Below are 22,845 nucleotides of genomic sequence, written 5' to 3'. Positions count from 1 at the left end.
GCACATACAGGTCAATAGGTTACTGTTCACAGCAGCAACCACACGTTTAGTGCTTTATATAATGAAGACTTTACCCTTGTTAAAGGAATTTCAAATATCTGGGAGCTTGATCCTACAGAAGCAGAGAATAAATATGGGAGCCCGAGGCCTTATAGGCACTCTAAAAATTACATCATGAGTCATGGGGACAGATGTCTATTTTGTTTATGCGTAAGGCCAGACTTTTGAATTTTCTTTTCTTTCTGAGACAGGTCTTATTCTGTTTCCCAGGCAATAACAGTTTTCGCATGGGGGTGGGGGTAAGGGGGGACTGTCTGGTGGTTACTGTAAAGGCTTGAACAGAAAGAAGTCAGGGTGAAAATGTGCCCAAATGGGTGATTTGTCCACATGGCTGAGACAAAGTGTCTCAGTGTTGCAATCTTTTTTTTTTTCTTAATTATGCATTTTAAACATCAATATGTACATTTGTTTTTACAGTTATAAATTTTCTCATCTGTTTTAGACAACAACTTGTAATAGTTTTGAATCCATTAAGATGTTGCTTTCAATTTGAAATATTTTGTATATACATGTATATAAAAATAACCCAATGATGACTCATCTGACAGATGTTTAAGATCAATAAAGGCTTATTTTTCAACATGCAGTTAGGAAGAAAGGGAAGCAAGCCAACCTCTCCACACTCTCTTTTGCTGGCTTGTTTTTGCAGTGGTATCAGTAGTGTTTTTGGAGGGAACCACATGCCTTCAGCCTATCTAGTTAAGATCAGATACCACAATCAACAAGAAGGGTAGAAGAGATGGGGAACGGGAAGTGGGTAAGTGTTAAATATCAATTTTTGAAGTGTGCATTTTGTACTCTTTCTAGGTACAGGATTAAAAACAGGCCAATGAGGAAAAAATTGTTATAATTGTTATAAATTGTTATGTTGTTTTAAAACTGCAATCAAATCAAGACATAATAGCTGAATTAAGTTCTTTTAATAGATTGCACATATAGATGTTTAGCCATACTCTTAGATCAACTCTTTAACAGTAGAACTTCATATCCAATTAACATGCTCTAGATACCACCTTTCTTATTTTTTACAGTAAAATCTGGTATTTAAATACCTACTTCTACACTGACAGCTTTAAGAAAAACAGGACACAGAGGGAGTTGTCATTTTTAGCAGCAATGAAACACCACCAACCCATTTTTACATACTGAATTCAAGTCCCTATCAGAAGTGAGTGGACCACAAAGTCACCAGCTACAAAATTGCTAGTTCATTTTTAAATCAATAACTTGAAATTACCCTTGCCCCCCACCCCATTACATCTTTTTATAAACAGCAAACTTTTTGCTGTTTTATACGTAGGCTAGCAGGCTTGTTTCAATATGAAAGTGCTAACTCATTTACGGAGTTTTATAATCAGTTATGTAGTGCTACAATAAATGTCCAATAATCTACATAGGAACAATGATGAATAAAAATGATGAAGATTGAATAAGGCTATCAAATTACCTTATCTTATTTACACATAAAGAATAGATACCCAATGGTGAGGAAGAGACAGAAATTGGACAAATTCTCACAGGTTTAAAAATTACATCTACCTTTGAGTTTTATACTGTAAATGAGACATTTTAAGTAGCCCATGCCTATTTTTTCCTCAGAAAAAGAAAAGCTGCCTTCATGACATCCCCTCTTGTGTCAGATTTCCACAGTGTCACTTTGAAGCTTCAGAGTCAGGATCTTACTTTCTTCAAAAAATAAAGAAAATACACCCCCTAAGGTACTTCCAGTCCTCCCCACCCCCAAAATCCCGCCGGTTTCTTTTCCAGTGCCAGGTTGCATGGTCAGGTCCTATCTCCCAGGATTATTGTTGTGATTTTTTTTTCTGTCCATCTATTGATCATTAGTTTAGAATAGATAACATGAACCGGTTCTGGAACCACTAGTAGGAGGAACACAAGCTCTTCACTACAATCACACAGTAGGAAAGAAAGAGATAAATCAATTCATCCCTGGTGCTGGGCCTCCAAAATTGAAAGAATCTGGCACAACTGGAGCACTGAATTTGTATCCTCTGTGCGTCTCAATCATTTTGGTTTCATGGGCTGCTCTTCTTTGATCGGCCAGAGTTGCTAAGTCTGTAACTATTTTCTTTGTTATTCATTAAGACCATGAGTCAGAGACTGATACCACACAGGATTATGATTTTGAATAGTCTGAAAGATAGCTTTAAATATCTGATACTCAACAACAGGGTTATCTTCATCATCAATGACTGTGGAATAGCCTTCCCGAGCAGTTTCTTCAGCATCATCTTCTTCCCAATTTTCATCATCTCCATCTTCACCTGCCTGCTTAGTCAGAATCTCCAAATATTCTTTCTCATCTTTATCAATATCATCTTCATCACTCCCCAGTTCCTCAGTTTCATCATCATCTTCAGCTTCATCATCATCACTCTCATTCTTGGACAAAAGAGCATGGCAGGCATGTGCTCTTTTCAATCCATTAAATAAAAGGATAAAACCTGGCAAAATCTGTCCAGAAACCTGATTCAAACCTTGGGGTGTCTGTTCCATATCAATAAGAGCACAGAGAATGAGACCACACATATTTCTGTCATGAAGCCTCAAGAAACAGTCAACATCATTAAGCCACTGTCTAATAAAATTATTTGTAACTGGTTCAACATTATTAGGGAAGTGAAGATTTTCTAAGGTATTGAGTAATAGGTATGTATTATAATGCAAAGCTGCAATTGCAACTTGCAGACATATAGTTCAAAGTTCACTTGTCTTAACCTCTCGTCAGTCTTTCTAAGGCTGCTTGCACAAATAAGGAAATGCACTAGTCAATGTCATGCCCTTTGCACTGCAGAATGATGACCTCTAACAATTTTGCCGCATGACACTCTGCATCTTCTCCTGCAACTCCTGTAAGAACCTTTTTGCACATACTGTGTATCATTTCAAGATACTTGGTATCAGACAGAAGTGTCTTGCTAAGAACTGTTACATAATTATAAAGGAGCTGCATCATATCTGTAAAGTAATCAAAGCCATCTTGCTGAAAGACTTCAAATACAAGGGGTAGTAGCTGCCACATTTGTGGAGACACTTGTTGACATGTCAGGCTATGCGCTAAAGAGAATATCTCCTCATAGGATTCTGAGACATGCTGTTGTAAAACAGTGCCAGTGACCTGTAAGCAGATTCCCTCAAGCTGTTGGGTTATCTATGATCTTCAACTACAACTAAGAAGTGTGTCAGCTGTATTCAGAATTCCCATAGCAGTAACTGCTTTGTCATCACTACCTACTTTATCAGGCCCGATCTGGATTACTTGGCTAAATATCATTGCCAACTGTTGTGTCATTTCTACTGCAATAAGAGTAACTTCGCTATTTTCACAGATCATTTTCCGAAATACATTGGTAAGGTCATCATTTTCTGTTTCTCTTATAATATGAAGAAGAGCCTGCATTATAGGTCTGATGAATGGTGTGATATATTCTTTAAATTTTTCTTGATTGCTGATCAATACTTGAAAAACAATGGCAGCTTCCACTTTCACAGGCATGTCTCTATCATCAATCAGACATCTTCTTGTTAGCTCTAAAGCTGTCTGAAGGTTCTGATCACTTTTGAACTTTACTTCACAAAAATAGTGAAGCACCCAGCAAGCCCTTGCTCTCATGTAGCCTAGTTCACTGCTGAAGAGAAAGAATACATGATTCTGCAACATGTATTCCATCTGATCTTTATAGATCTTCTTCTTCAGAAGTATTTCAGCTCAAGACCCAATCATATGCTGGGCTCCATCTGTTTTTCAAAGGTCAGCATTTGGTTCTGTAAGAATCTGGTAACAAAATCCCATAGTCTTTTGAAGTACCTGTTTCCTCTTACTACGGGCTGTAAACAAAAGCTTCTGGGCAGCAGTGGTAAAAGAAATGAAATCTTCAAACACATCAAACTTCATGCGTATATATTCGTAAGGGTCTTCTTCCCAAAGTTCCTCATCAGCATCGGTATAACACATCAATGGAAAAATAACATCTTGGATAATGCCTTGTATATGGGGTTTCAGATTCTTCCAGGTGAGAGTATGAGAAACTCCTTGATTAATAGAATTTAATGTCTGTTGTAAAACTTGAGGAACCATATATTGCTTCTCCTTGTATTGTTATAACACCTTTAATAAAACTTGCTGGACACCAACAACAAATGCCTTCAGAAATACTTCAGCCAACTCACTATACTCCTAGGAAGAAACATTGCCAGGGCTTCCATATCTTTCAAAAAGTCTTGCTAAAATATGTAAGGCCCACTTCTTGCATTTTCACTATGATAACTCAGGTCGATCGTCTTCTTCAATTCGAAGTGTTTCAGTCTTCAAAATTTCTATCCATTCTGTCAGGTTCTGTTGGTTTGTCAGTTCCAGTGGTAGTATATGCTGAATAAGAGCATAGAAGATCTTGAATATTTGTTTCTGGATGATGACAGACTGATCAGACTGGTCAGAAAGAAGCTGGATAAAATGATCCTTTAGAAATGGCAGAAAATGCTGCATTGCTGCTACTAATGGACTCCACTCCTCTAGTTTTTTATACTCATAATTTTTCCAAGCTGATAAAGGCAAAGAAGAATTCCTAGCCAACAAGCACTGTTATCGTACTGAAGATAAAAGCCAATTTTGTCCACAATGGCCATCCAGCAGCTTGGATAATCATGTTTGATGATGTGATGAATGCATGTAGTAAGCTGTACCCTGATGAGCGCAGGAGAATGGATAATGGCTTCTACAATATTTTCTCAAATACAATGGCAATCATTCTTCTGGAATAGTATAAGGGGATATATATACCCTTGTGCTGTTTCTCGACCAGGCCAATATTATGTTACATTTTTCAAACAGATAACACCTGCCTGTCTCACAGGTAAATCCAGTTGTTCCAACAGTAATCTGGAGCAGCGGTGAGACAAAATTCAGAGACTTGTGTGTTTCACTGAGCTGGCACTCCAAGGTCTCTCGCAGGGCTGGGTCCATGGTGCCCTGCAGGGCCTCCATAATGGTGTTGGGGTCCATCGCAGCACAGACTCGGTCAAACCTGGGGCTTGGGTGCTACTGGGCCAGGAATAGTGCTACTCACTGCACACATGGACCTGCCGCAGCAGCAACTGGCGCAAAAGGGCAGTGGTGCAATCTTAACTCGCCGCAACCTTGAACTCCTGGGCTCAAGTGATCCTCAGCCTCAGCCTCCCAAGTAGCTGGGACTGCAGGCTCATGCTACCATGCCAAACTGATTTTGTGTTGTTGTAGAGATAGGGTCTCATTAAGTTGCCCGGGCTGGTCTCAAACTCCTGGTCTCAAGCAATCATCCTCCCTCAGCCTCCCAAAGTGCTGGATTTACAAGCCTGAGTCACCATGCATGGCCAATATTTTCAACAGTTAGAGGCAGGAATGAAAAACTATTCCTTTTTGCTTTGCTCAAAGTAAGTATTTGTGAGCATCCACTTAAGAGTTACTGTGCTAGATGCTGGACATACAAATAGAAATAAGACCCAGTTCCTGCTCTTGTGGAAAGGGCAACATTAGAGAAATGTTCAGGAAATGGAGCAAAGGCCCTTATCTCAGCTTAAGGAAGTCTTAGCTCACTATTGTTTGGCTGAATCTCAAAAATGTACAAACCAATAGGAGTGTCCCTTTCTTCCCCACAGATTCCCTGAAGCCAGTGAACTGTATGGCAGGAAAACCAAATACTAACTGTGATTTGCCCTGTCCTAGAAGGCAAGAGAAGGGACTTCAGGGGATGCATGTCAAGTTAGGCTTTGATGACTTGTGTTAGAAGGTTCAGGAAGAAAGGAGCATCACTTATCCCCTATGAAAAAAAGGAATGGCCAAGAGACCTTCCTTGAATCCATGAAGAGCTTCCAAAAGAAAAAATTTTAAGTTTAGGGATGATAAGGAGCAGAAAGGCTTGGTCTGCTTTACCTGGTGAGCCTACCAATGTACCCATCAAGAACATGCTCGTTACCCAGCAGAGTGTTGGGCACTAGGGGGTGAAGGAGGATGGAATCAAAGATTACTTTTAGCTCTGAAAACCTCAAGACCATCTAGGTTAGGCTCTTCATTTTACAAAAGACAAAGTGCAGACCCAGAATAGGCCTTATCCAAAATCACATTACTAGCTCTTGAGTACAGGATTACTAGCAGGCTGCAATCTGGGAAGATGGCTGAAGTACACTCGACACCATATAAAACTCCAGCATCAGTACTTTGGGCAACATATAGTCACCAGAGGTTTCTGAGCTGGTGACCAGCTTAGTCAAAACCGCTTTCCCCCTTGACAATAGTAAATGCCATTTCCAGTTAAGTTACAGATGACAGATTTTAAGTAATGTTTCCAAGTCTATGTGTGAGATCTGAATGGTACCTCCATTACTGGCATTACATTTTATTCCTCAACCCTCCTCTTCACAGCTCTTATTAGGAAAACAGGGAAAGTCAGGTGATGAGGCCCACAGGAGCTGTGCCTTGCCAGTGTTCCCTCATGAAAGGCTGCAACCAGAACTGTGTCCTTCCTTCTTGATGCAGGTCTCTATGCTTAACTTGTTCACCCTCTGTTCCAGAGCATTAGGTGCTCCAAGTGAAGTACTTCTGAATTCTGACAACCCTGACCTCTCCCCTGTCATGTAGAAAGGCCTCAAGTGGTAGTTTCTGGGGCTACTGATCATACAAGCACATGCACCCTTCTCAGGAGAGGGAAATTAGAAAACTTGCTAACTAGAGGTGCCATGGCAGGTGCCAACTGCATCAGTGCAGGATGGAATAGCACATTCCAGAGAGCCTCATGAGTCCACTGCTAAGGGTAGAGCTAATTTACAAGAAATATGCAGAGGGTTTGGCTGGATCCCCTCTGATACTAACTGAGCCCAGCTCTCACATGCCTATGGCATGGAGCGGATGGTGCTGGGGCAGGCTTCCCTCAGCCTGACAGCAGAGCAGCTATCTCCACTATTGAGTCAGGTGTGACCCCAGAATGCTGTCTCTACCCCCTCAGCATGGTAGCAATGCCATGGCAGTGAGGATGTGGGGAACGAGGAGCAGCTTAGGGGAGACTAAGGCATTGCAGGGCTGAGGTCCACTATGTAGCTCCAGGTACCCCTACCACACTCCTTCAAGAACGGAGTTGGTAGTAAAAGATTATCACCAAGTTCCTCTCAACTCAGCAAAACAAGTGGGGAAGTGAGAAAAGAAAGGAGGAGGAAGATAGCTTCCTGTGCTGTGAGGACTAATTGCAAGCAAAACGTGTGTCAGCTGCCACTGCACACAGTAAATACTCAATGGATGGTAACCTTAAGGGTTTGGGCTGCAGCTTTAGTGCCCAAATCCTATGCCTATGGAGGGACTGAGGTACTTGGACAACAACAATCAAGGCAGGTAGAGAAAATCCTGGTTTTGAGTGCACCAAAACAAATCACCTCACCCTTAGCAGTGTAAGACAACTAGCATTTTACTATGTTCACTGATTCTGAGCATGAGAAATTTAGAAAAGGCCCAGCAGGATGGTTTGTCTCTGTTTCTTGACATCTGGAGCCTCAGTCAGAAAGATCCAAAGACTGGGGTGACTTAATTGGAATCATCTATGAGCCATAACTGGTGGTTGACCCATGCTGTCAGCTATAACCTGAAGCTGTAAGCTGGAACACCTATACATGGCCCTTCCATGTGGCTGTGTGAGTTTCTTTACAGAATGGTAGCTGGGTTCCTTTTTTATTTCTTTTTTTCTTGTTTTTTTTTTTTTCTTTTTTTTTGAGACGGAGTCTTGCTCTCTCTCCCAGTCTGGAGTGCAGTGGCGCAATCTCGGTTTACTGCAAGCTCCGCCTCCCAGGTTTACACTGTTCTCCTGCCTCAGCCTCCCAAGTAGCTGGGACTACAGGCGCCCGCCAACATGCCTGGCTAATTTTTTGTATTTTTTAGTAGAGACAGGGTTTCACCGTGTTAGCCAGGATGGTCTCGATCTCCTGACCTTGTGATCCACCCGCCTCAGCCTCCCAAATGCTGGAATTACAGGCATGAGCCACTGCGCCCGGCCGGTAGTTGGGTTATAAGAGCAGGTGTCCCAAATAAATCACGCAGAATCTGTATTACCTTTGATGACTTAGCCTATCACTATAATGTGACTTCTGCCATAGCCGCAAGGTTTTCCAGATTCAAGGGCAGAGAACAAGTATCAAAGGCAAATTTTTAAAAGAACATGTGGAATGGAAGGTAATATTAAAGCTATCTCTGGAATATAATCTGCTTCATTTGTCAGGCTAAATATATGCTCCCATAGTCTCCCAATGCAGAGATATTATGTGCAATGTCTGGAACAAATATTTTCATATGACAGCTCATTAATTCAGTCTTTACAATAATACTGCAAGGTAGTTTATTATTACTCCATGTTTTACCTGAAACTGAGCTCAAAAAGTTTAGACATCTTGACCAAGGTCATATAGTTTTTAAGCACCAAAGCAGTATCAAATTCAGATCTAAATCTGTTAACTACTTATTAAAACTCAAAGCTCATAGTCTTTAGAGAACATTTTGGGTCAAACTAAACGATCTTGCGTTCTAGGGCAGTAGGAATAAGGTGACAAAGAAAAAAAAAGGCAGCTGTTCATTTGATGCCTAAATGTTCACAGTGTACACACAGTGCTGAAGCTAAGCTTTGTAACTCTTAAGTGTTATTTTTTTCTAATAAATGCATTTTATGTAAGGGAAGACTTCGAAAAACAGTATCTCCAGATAGAATGGAAACTAGGCCACCTTACTAGTCTCTCCTACACCCCAATCGCATTTTCCAAAGTAGAGAGAAAGGTACAGTTCAGAACCTCTGTTTTTCAAACTGGAATCAGGCCCCTCTCTTACTTTTCCCCCAACTCTTTAAGATAGATCATTTTTATTTTGCAACTTAGCCTAGATTGTGGGGCAAAGCACAATCAAATGAAACGGGTGAATTCCCATTTTGATCCCTCTCGTCATTCTCTATCTCAGGTAGCTGATGGATCCAGGCTAAATGTGGGTCAAAAAGTATGTTACAGATCAGCTTTACTTGAAAACAAAATGGGTATATACCAATACAACTCAATGGGGGAATAAAAACTTTTTCAACAAATAGTGTTAAGACAACTGGATATCTGCATGCAAGTGAATGAAGTTGGACCCCTACCTCACACCATACACAAAATTTAACTCAAAATTTATCATAGTCCTAATTGTAAAAGCTAATGCTCTAAAACTCTTAGATGAAAATATAGGAGCAAATCTTTATGATCCTGAGTTAGACAAAGCCTCCTTAATTGTGACACCAAAAGTACAGTCTACAGAAGAAAACTAGATAAATTGGACTATGTGAAAACCTAAACTTTTGTACTGCAAAAGATACCATCAAGCAAGAAAAAATGCAACCCACAGACTAGCAGAAAATATTTGCAAATAAAATACCTCATAAGAGATTTGTACACAGAATATATTATTAAAAAAACTCATAACCCAATAGTGAAAATATTAATAACCCAAAATAGGCAAAGGATCTAAACAGATATTTCTCCAAAGAAGATACAGAAATGGCCAATAAGCACATGAAAAGCTGTTCAACATCCGTAGTCATAGGGGAAATGCAAATCAAAACCACAATGAGACATCACGTTACACCCATTAAAATGGCCATAATCAAAACGACAAGTGTTAGTGATGATGTAGAAACATTAGAACACTGAAATTGTTCGAAGAATGTAAAGTGGTGCAGATGCTTTGGAAAACAGTTTAGCAGTTCCTCAAGATGTTAAATGTGGAGTTACCAGATGACTCAGCAATTCCACTCCTAAGTCTGTACCCAAAAAAGGCAGAAACAAATGTCCATATGAAAACTTGTACATAAATGTTCAATAACGTTCAGAGGAGCATTGTTCATAATGGCCAAAAAAGTGAAAACAGCCCATATACCTGTCAACTGATGAACAGATGAATTAGATGTGGTATAGTCATACAATAAAATATTATTCAGTAATAAAAAGGAATGAAGTACTGATAAATGCTACAAAATATTAGAACCTTGAAAATGTTATTCCAAGTGAAATAAGCCAATCACAAAAGACCACATATTGTACAATTCTATTTATATAAAGTGTCCAGAACAGGTAAATCTAGATTTAGAAAAAGTAGATTAGTGGTTGCCTAGGCCTACAAAATGTGAGGAGAAATGGAAAGTGACTGAAAATGGGTATGGGGTTTCTTTTGGGAGTTATGAAAATGTTCTGAAATTGATAGTGATGATGGTTGCACAACTCAATAAATATACTTAAAACTATTGAATTGTACATTTTAATTATGCAAATTGTATGGTAGGTGAGTTTTATTTCAATATTTATATCCATGCACACATATACATATATGTTTACACACACACACACACACATATATATGTCCAAAGCAAATTCATATTAAAGTGGGGGCAATGTCAAGAATAGAAAACCACCCACAGATGCTCCTCTGCTTTAGCCTGACATGTGGCTATGTGACCAAAGGTACTGTGAAAAGCAATTAGACAGTGCTTTCTGAAAAACAATTTTATTGAGGTATAATTTACATGTGACAAAGTACTTCCATTTGAGTTCATAGCTTGATGTGTTTTCACAAATGTGACCACCATATAACCAACACATTCAAGATACAGGATATTTTTTTACCCCAAAAAAAAGTCCCTTGTGCCCCCTCTGTCCCAAAATGACCAGCCCTAGGCAACAATTGAGCTACTTTGTCATTTTAAGTAAGTTTTGCCCTTTTCTATAATTCCAGATAAATTAAATCCTACTGCATGTACTATTTGGGATCTGGACTGTTTTATAACTCAGGATAATATATTTGAAATTCAACCATGTGTCATGCATATCTCTAATACATTGCTTTTTTATTGCAGAGAGTATTCCCTTATATAAATAAAGTTTGTTTTGCATTCATCTGCTTAAGGACATTTGATATTTTCCCCTCATTTTAGTTATTATGAACACTGATATACAAGTTTTTGTGTGAACATATGTTTTCATTGCTCTTTGGTAAATGAACAGAAGTGGAAACACCAGGTCTTATAAGTGTATGTCTAACTTTATAAGAAATTGCCAAGCTGATTTCCAAAATGTTAATACTATTCTACGTACCCACAAGCAATATATGTAAGTCTTTTGAATTTTATTAATCATAGTGGGTAGCTCATTGTAGTTTTCAATAGCCTTTCCTTGATGACTAATTAAATGGAGCATCTTTTCATGTGCCTTTGGCCATTCACGTGTGCGTGTGTGTGTGTGTGTGTGTGTGTGTGTGTGAAGTGTCTGTCCAAATCTTCCGCCTATTTAAAAAATTATTTTTAATTGAGTTGTATAAGTTTTTTTAATACATTTGGGATTCAAATCTTTATCAGCTTAGTCTGTGGCTAGAAATTTCATTTTCTTAATGGTGTCTTTCTTAATAGTGCCTTTGATAAAGTCCAATGTATCATTTCTTCGCTTTTATGTCTCAAATGTCTTGTGTCCTAAGAAATCTTTGTATATGCCAATGTTGAAAAACTTCTAGTTTTACAGTTTTAATTTTTATGTTTCAGTATACTACCTATTTCGAGTTAAATTTTGAGTCTAAAGGGTTGAAGTTCATTTTTTGTATATGAACATCCAATTTTGTAGAACCACTTGTTGAAAGACTATTTCCCCACTAAAATATCTTAACAACATTTCATCACAAGATTCCTCATTTCCCTTTTATAGTCACACCTACTTCCTTCCAACTTTCCTTTAATCCTCTTCTCATTAACTCCTACCAACCACTAACCTGTTTTCCACTTCTATAATTTTGTCATTTCAAGAATACTGAATATATGGAATCATAAAGTATATAACCTTTTGGGATTTGCTGTTTATTCTTTGCATTTATCCATGTATGATGCTCTTCCTTCATTTGTATAGATTTAAGTTTCACTGATAGCATTTGTCTTGCATCTGAAGAACTTGCATCTTAAGTCCACTGGTGAATAATTCTGTCAGCTTTTGTTTGCCTGAAAAGGTTTTCATTTCATTTTTATTTTTGAATGGTATTTTTATTGGATATAGAACTCTAGGTTGACAGTTTGCTGTTTTCGTTACAGCTCTTTAAAGATGTGATTTCATTTTCTTCTCATTTAAAAGTTTCTGACAAGACATATGTGAGTATTGTTATCTTTGTTCCTCTGTATGTAATTTTTTTGTCAGCTCTTAAAATTTTCTCTTTTGTGTTTTATCCTTCTTGGAGTTGTTGACCTGCCTGGATCTGTGAGTTTATAGTTTTCATAAAATATGAAAAGTTTTTAGCCACTAGTTGAAATTTTTTCTGCCCTTCATCCTTTCTGGGACTCCAATGACATGCATATTTACAACAGCTGTTCAAAAGACCCTGTTTGTCAATTCTATTTTCTCTGTCGTTTTAGGTCTATTTCCATTAACTGATTTTTCTCCTAGTTATGGGTCATGTGTTTTGTTTTGTTTTGTTGCTTTTAGGCATGCCTGGTAATTTTGGATTGGATGCTGGACATTGTGCCTTCATATTGTTGAATGCTGAATACTGTCCTCTTTAATGGATGTTGAACTGTGTTCTGACTGGCAGTTAACTTAATTACATATCAGTTTGATCCTTTTTTAGGCTTTATTAAAACTTTATTAAGTAGACTTTAGGGCTTATTTAGTCCTATAACTAAGCTGTGACTTATTTTGGAAAGCCGTCAATATTAAGCAGGACCCTAAACCCTGGCTGGTCATAACTCAAACTTCTACCAGCCCCGTATTGCCTCTGGAAATATTCAGCTTACAGATACCTGGTAGTTCTTTGCCTGGCTTATGCAGTTTCAGCCTACATATAGCAGTGAGCTGTAGTTGCAAGAGGAACTCTGTAAAGATCCTCAGCATTTTCTCTACTGAGCACATTCCAGCCACTCAACCTCTTCTAATTTTTGTCTTCTCAACTCTGTGATATCATGCTCTTCTCGAGTGTGTATTGTGGTCCAGAAAGTATCTCCAGGCAGAAAGTTGGTATTATCACAGGGCTTATGTCATTTGTTTCCCTTCTCTGAGGAGTCACAGAACTGTACTAATTACCAAAAGGAGTTTTTATAGATTTTTGTCTGGTTTTCTAGTTGTTTACAGTAATAGAGTAAGTCCAACTCCAGTCACTCTCTCGTGTCTGGAAGTAGAAGTCACTGATATTATCTATGTTAATACAGTGGAAAAAAAAACCCAGTGTTGTCCCTCTCTCCATCCTCAACCCGACACCTCCACTGCTAATACTGTCTCTGTGATGTGCAATATCCAAGGCTTGATTTAGGTCTAATGAATATCTCTGAACACAGTACACTTTGGGTTTCCCAGCACAAGAATTGAAATGAAAAAAGCACAGGGTACTCTCCCAGCTGAGATTCTCAGCCTCTTTTTTCCCCTCCTGTGAGCAGTGTCACCCAGGTGCTCTCACTCACCTATTTTAAATACACTCATCATCTCTGCTAACAGCTTCAGCCTCTGTTAATCAGGTAGCTTTTCATTAATGTTCTTATCCTTGTCCCAGCATCTTATTAGTCATGCTTTATTAGTAGACATGTTAAGTCTCAAATCTTAGTTCCTGTTAGCTTCTCAGTATCTGTTGTCAAGTTGAAGATCCCAGACAGAGGGAGATGAGAACTGGTTCATTACAGAGTGACTCTAATAAATCTCCTTGGTTCTCTATGATACTTACATATTCTTCCCACTGTAGTTGCCTTTTTCTCTCTATTTAGAACCAATACAAATCATAGAAATGAGATCATTCGGCTTAAGGGTACATTATCTTCACTTCAACGCATCCTTCTTTAAGATGAACAATGCTGTCTTTAGATTCTGATACTGGCTCTGCCACTTGTTAGCTGGATAGCCCCAGACAATTGACTGAGTTTGTTTCCATACTTACAGAAAGGGAAAAATATATTCTGTGTATTTCACAGAGTTTTTTAAGGATTAAGCAAGATAATCTGTGTTAAGTACTTTATATAGTGCCTGCACCATGGTAAATGCTTAATAAATGTTAGCTATGATGACAATGATGGTGATTAAAATGGTCTTTCCATACACTCTGCATACCATCCCTCTGACTGACCTAAGGATTATAATTATTCCCTAGCTACTAGCAAAGAAGTTTCAATCTCCCTTCACTTCTGCTTTTAAACAGTTTTCTCCTATTTTACAAAAAAAAAAAAAAAAAAAAAAGAGTGTGTTCTTTTCTTCCTTTTTCCAGCTCTTCATAAACACAGTGTATTAGTCCATTCTTTCATTGCTATAAAGAAATACCTGAGACTGGGTAATTTATAAAGAAAAGAGGTTTAATTGTCTCATGGTTCTGTAGGCTGTACAGAAAGCATGATGCTGACATCTGCTCAGCTTCTAGGGAGTCCTCAGGAAACTTACAATCATGGCAGAAGACAAACAGGGTGCAAGATGTCTTACATGGCAGAGTAGGAGCGAGAGAGAGAATGGGGAGGTGTTGCATACTTATAAACAACCAGATCTCATGATAACTCACTCACTCACTATCATGAGAACAGCAGTGACCAGATGATGCTACACCATTCATAAGAACTCTGCCCCCATGATTCAATCACCTCCCACCAGGTCCCACCACCAATAGTGGGGATTATCATTAAACGTAGGATTTGGGTGGGGACACAGATCCAAACCGTAACACATAGCTTTTCATTTCTATGACTCTTCTACCCAATTTATTCTTACTTCCCTTTAATCAAGCTTTTATCCTCAATACTTTAATTTTCTGTAAAAGTTACCAATCATCTCTGAACCACATTAAATATTATTTTCAAAGTCCTACTATTCTTTTCAAGTCCTACTGGGCTTTCTGTAGCTTTTGACAGAATTGTCCATTTTCTCAATTTTGGCTACCATGACCACTGAACTGTCATTTTTCATTTTCTACTGGTGGCAGATTAAATTACTGCTATTACTTCTTGCTTCCCCTAAGCAATATTATCCATTCTCTTGCAATGGCCTTGTATGTAACAGAATCCCCTGCTTCTTGTCTTTCAAGCTTGACCATATGACTTTGAAAAATGAGATATTGGAAGGCATATCATGAACAAAGATTTGAAATGTGCTTGAATAGTTGGAGTTTCCCTCTTTTAAAAATTTTTTATTTTTTTAAATTTTTTTTAAATTTATTTTTTAGGGACATCTCACTCTGTTGTCCAGGCTGGTGTTCAGTAGAGCAATTATAGCTCACTGCAGCATTCAACTCCTGGGCTCAAGTGATTCTCCTTCCTCAGACTATCGTGTAGCTGGGACTACAGGTGCATGCCACTGTGCCCAGCTTTTTTTTTTTTTTTTTACTTTTTATAGAGATGGAGAGGGTCTCATTGTGTTTGCCAGGCTGGTCTTGAACTCCTGACCTCAACTATCCGCCTAACTCAGCCTCCCAAAGTTCTGGGATTACAGGCATAAGCCACCAGGCCCAACCCTAGGGTTCCCGCCTTATGCCCCTGATTCAAAGCCATAAAAAGAACAGAAAATACAAAAATAATACGTGAATCAAGTCACTCCAGATACAGTTGACAGTAAATAATCATACAGAGATTTATGAAAATAAAAGACTTAAAGAATTTCAGGCCGGGCGCGGTGGCTCAAGCCTGTAATCCCTGCACTTTGGAAGGCCGAGACGGGAGGATCACGAGGTCAGGAGATCGAGACCATCCTGGCTAACACGGTGAAACCCGTCTCTACTAAAAAATACAAAAAACTAGCCGGGCGAGGTGGCGGACGCCTGTAGTCCCAGCTACTCGGGAGGCTGAGGCAGGAGAATGGTGTAAACCCAGGAAGCGGAGCTTGCAGTGAGCTAAGATCCAGCCACTGCAGTCCAGCCTGGAAGACAGAGCGAGACTCCGTCTGGGGAGAAAAAAAAAAAAAAGAATTTCAAAAAGTCAAACAGACCAATAATTACAATAGACAATGAGACAGTAGTGAAAAAATAGATAAAATATTGTAAATATAATTCAGTTAAGTGGAATTGAGAGTCTATAATTCAGTTCTTAAAGCTTCTCAGTGATTCCAATATGCAGCCAAGTTTGACTCACTGATCTAACTCAGTTTTGATAGTTTAAGTTCAAGGCTGGGGATTAGTTTAGCCCTGAGCATGTGACATAATTCTGGCCAATGAAGCACAAAGGAAAGTCTACTGAGGTTGGAGAATAGAAGTTTCTTGGAAAAGTTTCTTCACTTTCAAAAGGAGTCAAAGAAAAAAAAAAGTCTTCTACATCTGCTGGGCACTGTAGCAGCTGCATGTAGCCCTGGAAGTCTGGCAAAGGGTAATGCCCATGTGGAGGTAAAGGACAGGAAAGACAGAAGAAATCTGATGCTATCTTTGAGTCACTGAATTAAACAGTGCTGAAGAAGCTGTACATTAGGGCATCTCACAATGTAAGAGAATAAATTTTCCTGCTGTTTAAAACAATTGAAGTTAGACATTTCTATTATTTATAGATGGAAGCATCCTGATACTATGACTAGCAGGATTTATCCTAGATATATAAGAAGTGGCCAATATTAGAAAATCTGGCAAACATGCCATACTTTCTTCTGTATATATTCCAGAATAACTCTCTCAAAGGTTTCATGGAAACATGAACAGGGATATTCATCACAACACTGTTTGTGGTACCAAGGCAACAGTGGAAACCTAAGTCCACCACCGAGAATTAGGTAAGTAAAATGTAGTCATTTTGCACAGCACTGAATATTGTGCAGAACCATGTCAGGAACAATACAATAGATTTGTATATTTTTTCATCAACATATACACACAAATTCATATACATATAGCAGCATACATACATATATATAGCAGCATACATACATATATATGTACATCAGCATAGCTATAATGTCAAAGATCATAGTGTCTAACGAAAAAAAAAGAAATATATTCATAGCACAATATCTTTTAAGTAAATTAAACTCATATACCCCTACAAATACATATAACTCACTGTATATTTCTCAGGGATACATATATCTCAAAATACACAGATTGAAGGCAAAATGGTGGATTAAAGGGGTAAGAACAATAACAAAGAAACAAACCAAAGTTGATAGTGTTCCATACACTTAGGAGTATGATTAATTCAGTTTCCTATACTTGAAGGGAAGGAAGGAGGAAAAGGAAGAAAGGAAGGAGAAAGAAAAGAAGAGAATTGGAGACCTATCAATGTAATTCACCACATTAACAATTGAAATGAAACATATGATTCTTCTCAAGAAATACAGAGCATCTGATAAAACTTTCATGAATTATTCTTAATAAGCCAGGATTAGAAAAGCAGTGCTTTAATCTGGAAAGAATATCTATCAGAAACCTGGAGTCAAAATTACCTTCAATGGTAAAATTTCAAAAGCTTTCCCATTCAAGTCAGGAACAAACAAGAAAACCTATATGACCACTGCTGTTGAATATTCTACCGAAGGTCCAAAAAATACAGTAGGAATGAAGAGTTGTAATGATTAGAAAATGAGTTAAAACTCTAAGTGTAGGTTATATATTTGTCTATATGGAAAATGGAAGTGAATAATGAGTAAAAGTTATTAGAACTATTAGGAGGGTTTAGGAAACTTGCTGGTTATAAAATCCACACACAAAAATCAATAGCAATATTTTGGCTGGGTGCAGTAGCTCACACCTGTAATCCCAGCACTTTGGGAGGCCAAGGAGAGCAGATCACTTGAGGTCAGGAGTTCGACACCAGCCTGACCAACATGGGGAACCCCATTTCTACTAAAAATACAAAAAAACTAGCTGGGCATGGTGGCAGGTGCCGGTAATCCCAGCTACTCGGGAGGATGAGCAGGAGGATCGCTTGAACCCAGGAGGTGGAGGGTGCAGTGAGCCAAGATCACGCCACTGCATTCCAGCCTGGGCGACAGAGCAAGACTCCGTCTCAAAAAATCAACAACAACAACAACAAAAAAAATAGCATTACTTTGAGAAGCAATTAGAATATCTAATAAGAAAAAACAGACCATTCATGACAGCAGCAAACAGTGTAAAATATCTAGGAATAAAACAAAAATGTGCAGAGCAATTATGGAGAAAATTATCAGGACTACATCACAGGAAATGTTTAAAAATTCCTGAATAAATGGAGAAATAAATCATTAATTATAAAACCCAATATTATTAAAATGTTAATTCTTCCCAAACTGTATTAAAAATTTGGGAAGGTTGCAAGCAAACATCCAAGAGTTTTCAGAGCACTTAAACTTACTTGAAAATTCCAGCATAAGGACAATAATATATGAATAATTAAGACAATTGTTAAAAGAACAGCAAAGAGAACTGACCCGCCAGTTAAAATATATTAAATGTCTATATTAATTAAAACAGTAGATGTGGACACAGTGATATACAAAGATTGGTAGATCAAAGAACTCTAGAAACATCTCTGTTTGGCATCTCAAATTTTACAATTCGAAACCTGAATCCTTCATCTACCATCCTCTCATCCTAAATCTACTTGTCTCTCTGCTTTCTCCATTTCAGTTGACAGCCACTCTTTGGAATTTGGTTGTTTAACAGTAGGAAAATTTCTTCTTCCCATTTCCCTAGGATTCAGTTCCTAACTCTGCCATAATGAGACAGGTTAAGACATATTCCCTGAAATTACACTAGATCCAGGGCTAACTAGGTCTACGAGAAAAATTGAAATCTTTTAAATGCTCTTCTCCCTATATCTACAGAGGTCTCCTGAGGTTCTCCTTTCTCTGTGGGGTCTTTGCTTTTATAAGCTTCTCTTGAGAGGCATTGAAAATGGGACAGCATTGAACATAAAGAAGCTGAAGAGGAAACCAGTGCAATCCCTGTTCTTTCAAGGAGCCATAAAGCGATGAGTAGCACAAAGTGCTCAGCTCTGTATGGGGCAGTGAAGGACATCTAGTTTTCTCATGGAAACCCTTAGCACCCTTGGCGTCACTAAGTGCCATTATACCCCTCTAAGTGCATGGTCAAATGCAGGCATAATTTGTTCTGCCTCCAGAGGATTACAGTAAAAATTAACTCAAAATGGGTAAGTATGCCAGATTGCTTTCTCCACCCTGCCTACCCAAGCATTTAACTTTACTGCTCAGTCTCACAGATAATGAGCTCACAGGTACTTCTCTCTTGAGGGAGATCTAAGTCAATTTAGCATGACTTTAATCCTCTGAATAAAAAAAAAAAAAGTCACACAAAGACTGAATCCCATAGTTCACCAATCAGGACAAACACTTTGTTTGCAAAAAATGCCATTTGCTTTTGCAGGTGGAAAATTACTTTCTAGAAATTTACTAATTAGAGCTGTAGTTGATGTGGTCATTCATATGAGCAAGAAGAGAAAGAGAGAGGAATAGAGCAGAGATGTAAGTGGAACATGGAAGACTGGGCTGCAGGAGTCTGAAGCAGGACACTGACTGCAGTCTCACAGAAAGTCTCATAGGTGTATAAAACATCAAGGGAAGTGCCTCTGAGTCTCAGCTGCCCTGAGGGAGGATGGATGATGCTGAAATCTCAGGAACTGGGCAGGTCATCAAAGCAGGTAGGGCAAAGAATGCATTTCCTTCACATTGAAGTCACATGATGCTCCATTTTCCACACTTGCATCAGGACCTATCTGCTTCATGAGAAACATTACTGACAATGACGGAACCCCCATCACTATCCAAAAGTTCCTCTCAAAATCTGCTCCCATTTTCACTGCACTATTCCATACCATTTATTCAATCCATTTATTTTACAAATAACTGAACATGTCCTATGTACATATCATGGTACAACCTTCTGAAGAAAGTATAAAGATATCTATAGTCTGTGTACTCAGAGCTCCCCTAACACTGGGAATAAATATTATTTAATTTTTTGTTTTCTACACTACGTCATTAGCTCCAGATGGCAGGGACCTTGCCTATCTTGCTCATCATTGCATTTCCAGCATGATACCACATGATATACAGGTGATAATGAATAAATGAATGATCTCTTTCCTTCTGTCATTAACAGTGTAAGTCAAACACAGATGTAAGAAATTAATTAAATGCATAAATAACAAAGTAACTTAATTCTCTTCCTGAATTATAAATCTGGTATATGAATTCAATATTATACTCAATTATTTATGTATGTTGGCCATATTTGAATTTATAAGTCTCCAGCTAAAAGAAATCATTTAGATATTGCTTTTTGAAAGGTGCCAAATTACATAATAAAGGGATCAATGCTCCAAGAAGATATAATAAGCCTTAATGAGTATGCATCTAACAACAGAGTTTTAAAGTACATGAGGCAAAAACTGATAGGACTGCAAGGAGAAAAAGATGAATCAACTATTACTGTTAGAGATTTCAATGCCTTTCTATAATAAATAGACATACCCAGGAGGCAGAGAATCAGTAAGGATACCATTGAACTCAATGGCATCATTAGTCAACTAGATAAAATGGACATGTAGAGACTAATTTGCCCAAGAACAGCAGAATACACATTCCTCTCAAGCTCACATGGAACAGTCACCAAGATAGAACACATTCTGGGCCACAAAAGACATCTTAACAAGTTTAAAAGAATATAAATGAGGTAATGTCTGCTCTCAGATCATACAATAGAATTAAACTAGAAATCAACAGAAACATAGCTGGAAAACCTTGAAATACTTGGAGAATAACTATAACTCTAAATAACACATGAGTCAAAGAAGGAATATCCAGAGAATTTCAAAAATACTTCAAACTAAAATAAAAAAAAAAACTTATCAAAATTTGTGGGATGCAGCAAATACAGTGCATAGAGGAAAATTTATAGCATTGAGTATCTATATTAGAAAAGAAGAAAGATCTAAAATCAATCACCTAAGCTTCCAACTTAGGAAAGTAGAAAAAGAAGAGCAAATTAAATGCACAGTAAACGGAAAAGAAAAGAAATTATAAAAGGTAGAGCAGAAATCAATAAAATTTAAAAATCAATAATCAACAAAATCAAAAGCTGGTTTCTTGAAAATATCAATAAAATACATAAGCTTCTAGCTAAGCCAATTCTAAAAAGGAGAGTGTTACAGGAAGTCAGGGACCCTGAACGGAGGGACTGGCTGAAGCCGTGGCAGAAGAACATAAATTGTGAAGATTTCATGGACATTTATTAGTTCCCCAAATTAATGCTTTTATAATTTTTTACGCCTGTCTTTACTGCAGTCTCTGAACATAAATTGTGAAGATTTCATGGATACTTATCACTTCCCCAATCAATACCCTTGTGATTTCCTATGCCTGTCTTTACTTTAATCTCTTAATCCCATCATCTTCGTAAGCTGAGGAGGATGTATGTCGCCTCAGGACCCTGTGATGATTGCGTTAACTGCACAAATTGTTTGTAGAGCATGTGTGTTTGAATAATATAAAATCTGGGCACCTTGAAAAAAGAACAGGATAACAGCAATGTTCAGGGAACAAGGGAGATAACTTTAAACTGTGACTTCCTGTGAGCTGGGCAGAACACAGCCATATTTCTCGTCTTTCAAAAGCAAATAGGAGAAATATTGCTGAATTCTTTTTCTCAGCAAGCAACATCCCTAAGAAAGAGAATGTGTCCCTGAGGGGAGGCCTCTAAAATGGCCACTTTGGGGATGGCTGTCTTTTACGGTTGTAGTCAAAGGGATGAAATAAGCCCCAGTCTCCCGTAGCACTCCCAGGCTTATTAGGACAAGGAAATTCCCACCTAATAAATTTTGGTCAGACCGATTATCTGCTCTCAAACCCTGTCTCCTGATAAGATGTTATCAATGACAACGTGTGCCTGAAACTTCATTAGCAATTTTAATTTCGACCCGTCCTGTGGTCCTAGGATGTCACCCTGCCTCCATTTGCTTTGTGATATTTTATTACCTTGTGAAGCATGTGATTTCTGTGACCCACACCCTATTCATACACTCCCTCCCCTTTTGAAAATCGCTAATAAAACTTGCTGGTTTTAAGGCTCAAGAAGCATCACAGAACCTGCCGACATGTGATGTCTCCCCCGGACACCCAGCTTTAAAATTTCTCTCTTTTGTACTCTTTCCCTTTATTTCTCAGACCAGTGGACACATAGGGAAATAGAAAAGAACCCACATTGAATATCAGGGATGGGGTTTCCCCGATAGGAGAGAGAGGATGTAAATTACTAATATCAGAAATGAAGGTGAGTACATCACTACAGACCTCATGAACATTAAAAGGATAATAAAGGAATATTTTGAACAACTCTATGCTCATAAATTTGATAACCTAGATGAAAATGACCAATTCCTTGAAAGACACAATATGCCAAGAAGAAATAAGCAATCTGAAGTGGTCTGTATCTATTCAAAAATTGGATCAATAATTAATAACTTCCTAAAACAGAAAGCACCAGACCCAGATAGGTTCACTGGTGAACTCTATCAGACATTTAAGAAATAAAAGACAACAATTATCTATGATCGCTTTCAAAATATAGAAACAGAATACTTCTGAACTCCTTCTAGGAGGCCAGGATTACACTAATGCCAAAACCAAACAAAGACATTACAGAAAAGTACACTCTTATATCTCTCATGAATAGAGATGTAAAAATCCTCAACATAATATTAGCAAATTAAATCCAACAATGAATAAAAATAATTATACAGCAAAAACAAGTGGAATTTCAGATATGCAAGGCCAGTTCAACATTCAAAAATTAATTAATGCAATCTATTGCATCAACAAGCTAAAAAT

General features: G+C 38.1%; 1 protein-coding gene and 1 pseudogene across 2 annotated transcripts in view; both read right to left on the bottom strand.

The window, feature by feature from the left end:
• Positions 1–22,845, bottom strand: part of KCNH1 (potassium voltage-gated channel subfamily H member 1) — a 452,115-nt gene that overhangs the window by 180,226 nt on the left and 249,044 nt on the right. The window lies entirely within an intron of this gene.
• LOC103230141 (importin-7 pseudogene) lies at positions 657–14,252 on the bottom strand (annotated as a pseudogene).

Source organism: Chlorocebus sabaeus, chromosome 25 (assembly GCF_047675955.1).
Source record: "Chlorocebus sabaeus isolate Y175 chromosome 25, mChlSab1.0.hap1, whole genome shotgun sequence".
Classification (NCBI taxonomy): Eukaryota; Metazoa; Chordata; class Mammalia; order Primates; family Cercopithecidae; genus Chlorocebus; species Chlorocebus sabaeus.
This window is presented reverse-complemented; position numbering and strand designations above follow the sequence as displayed.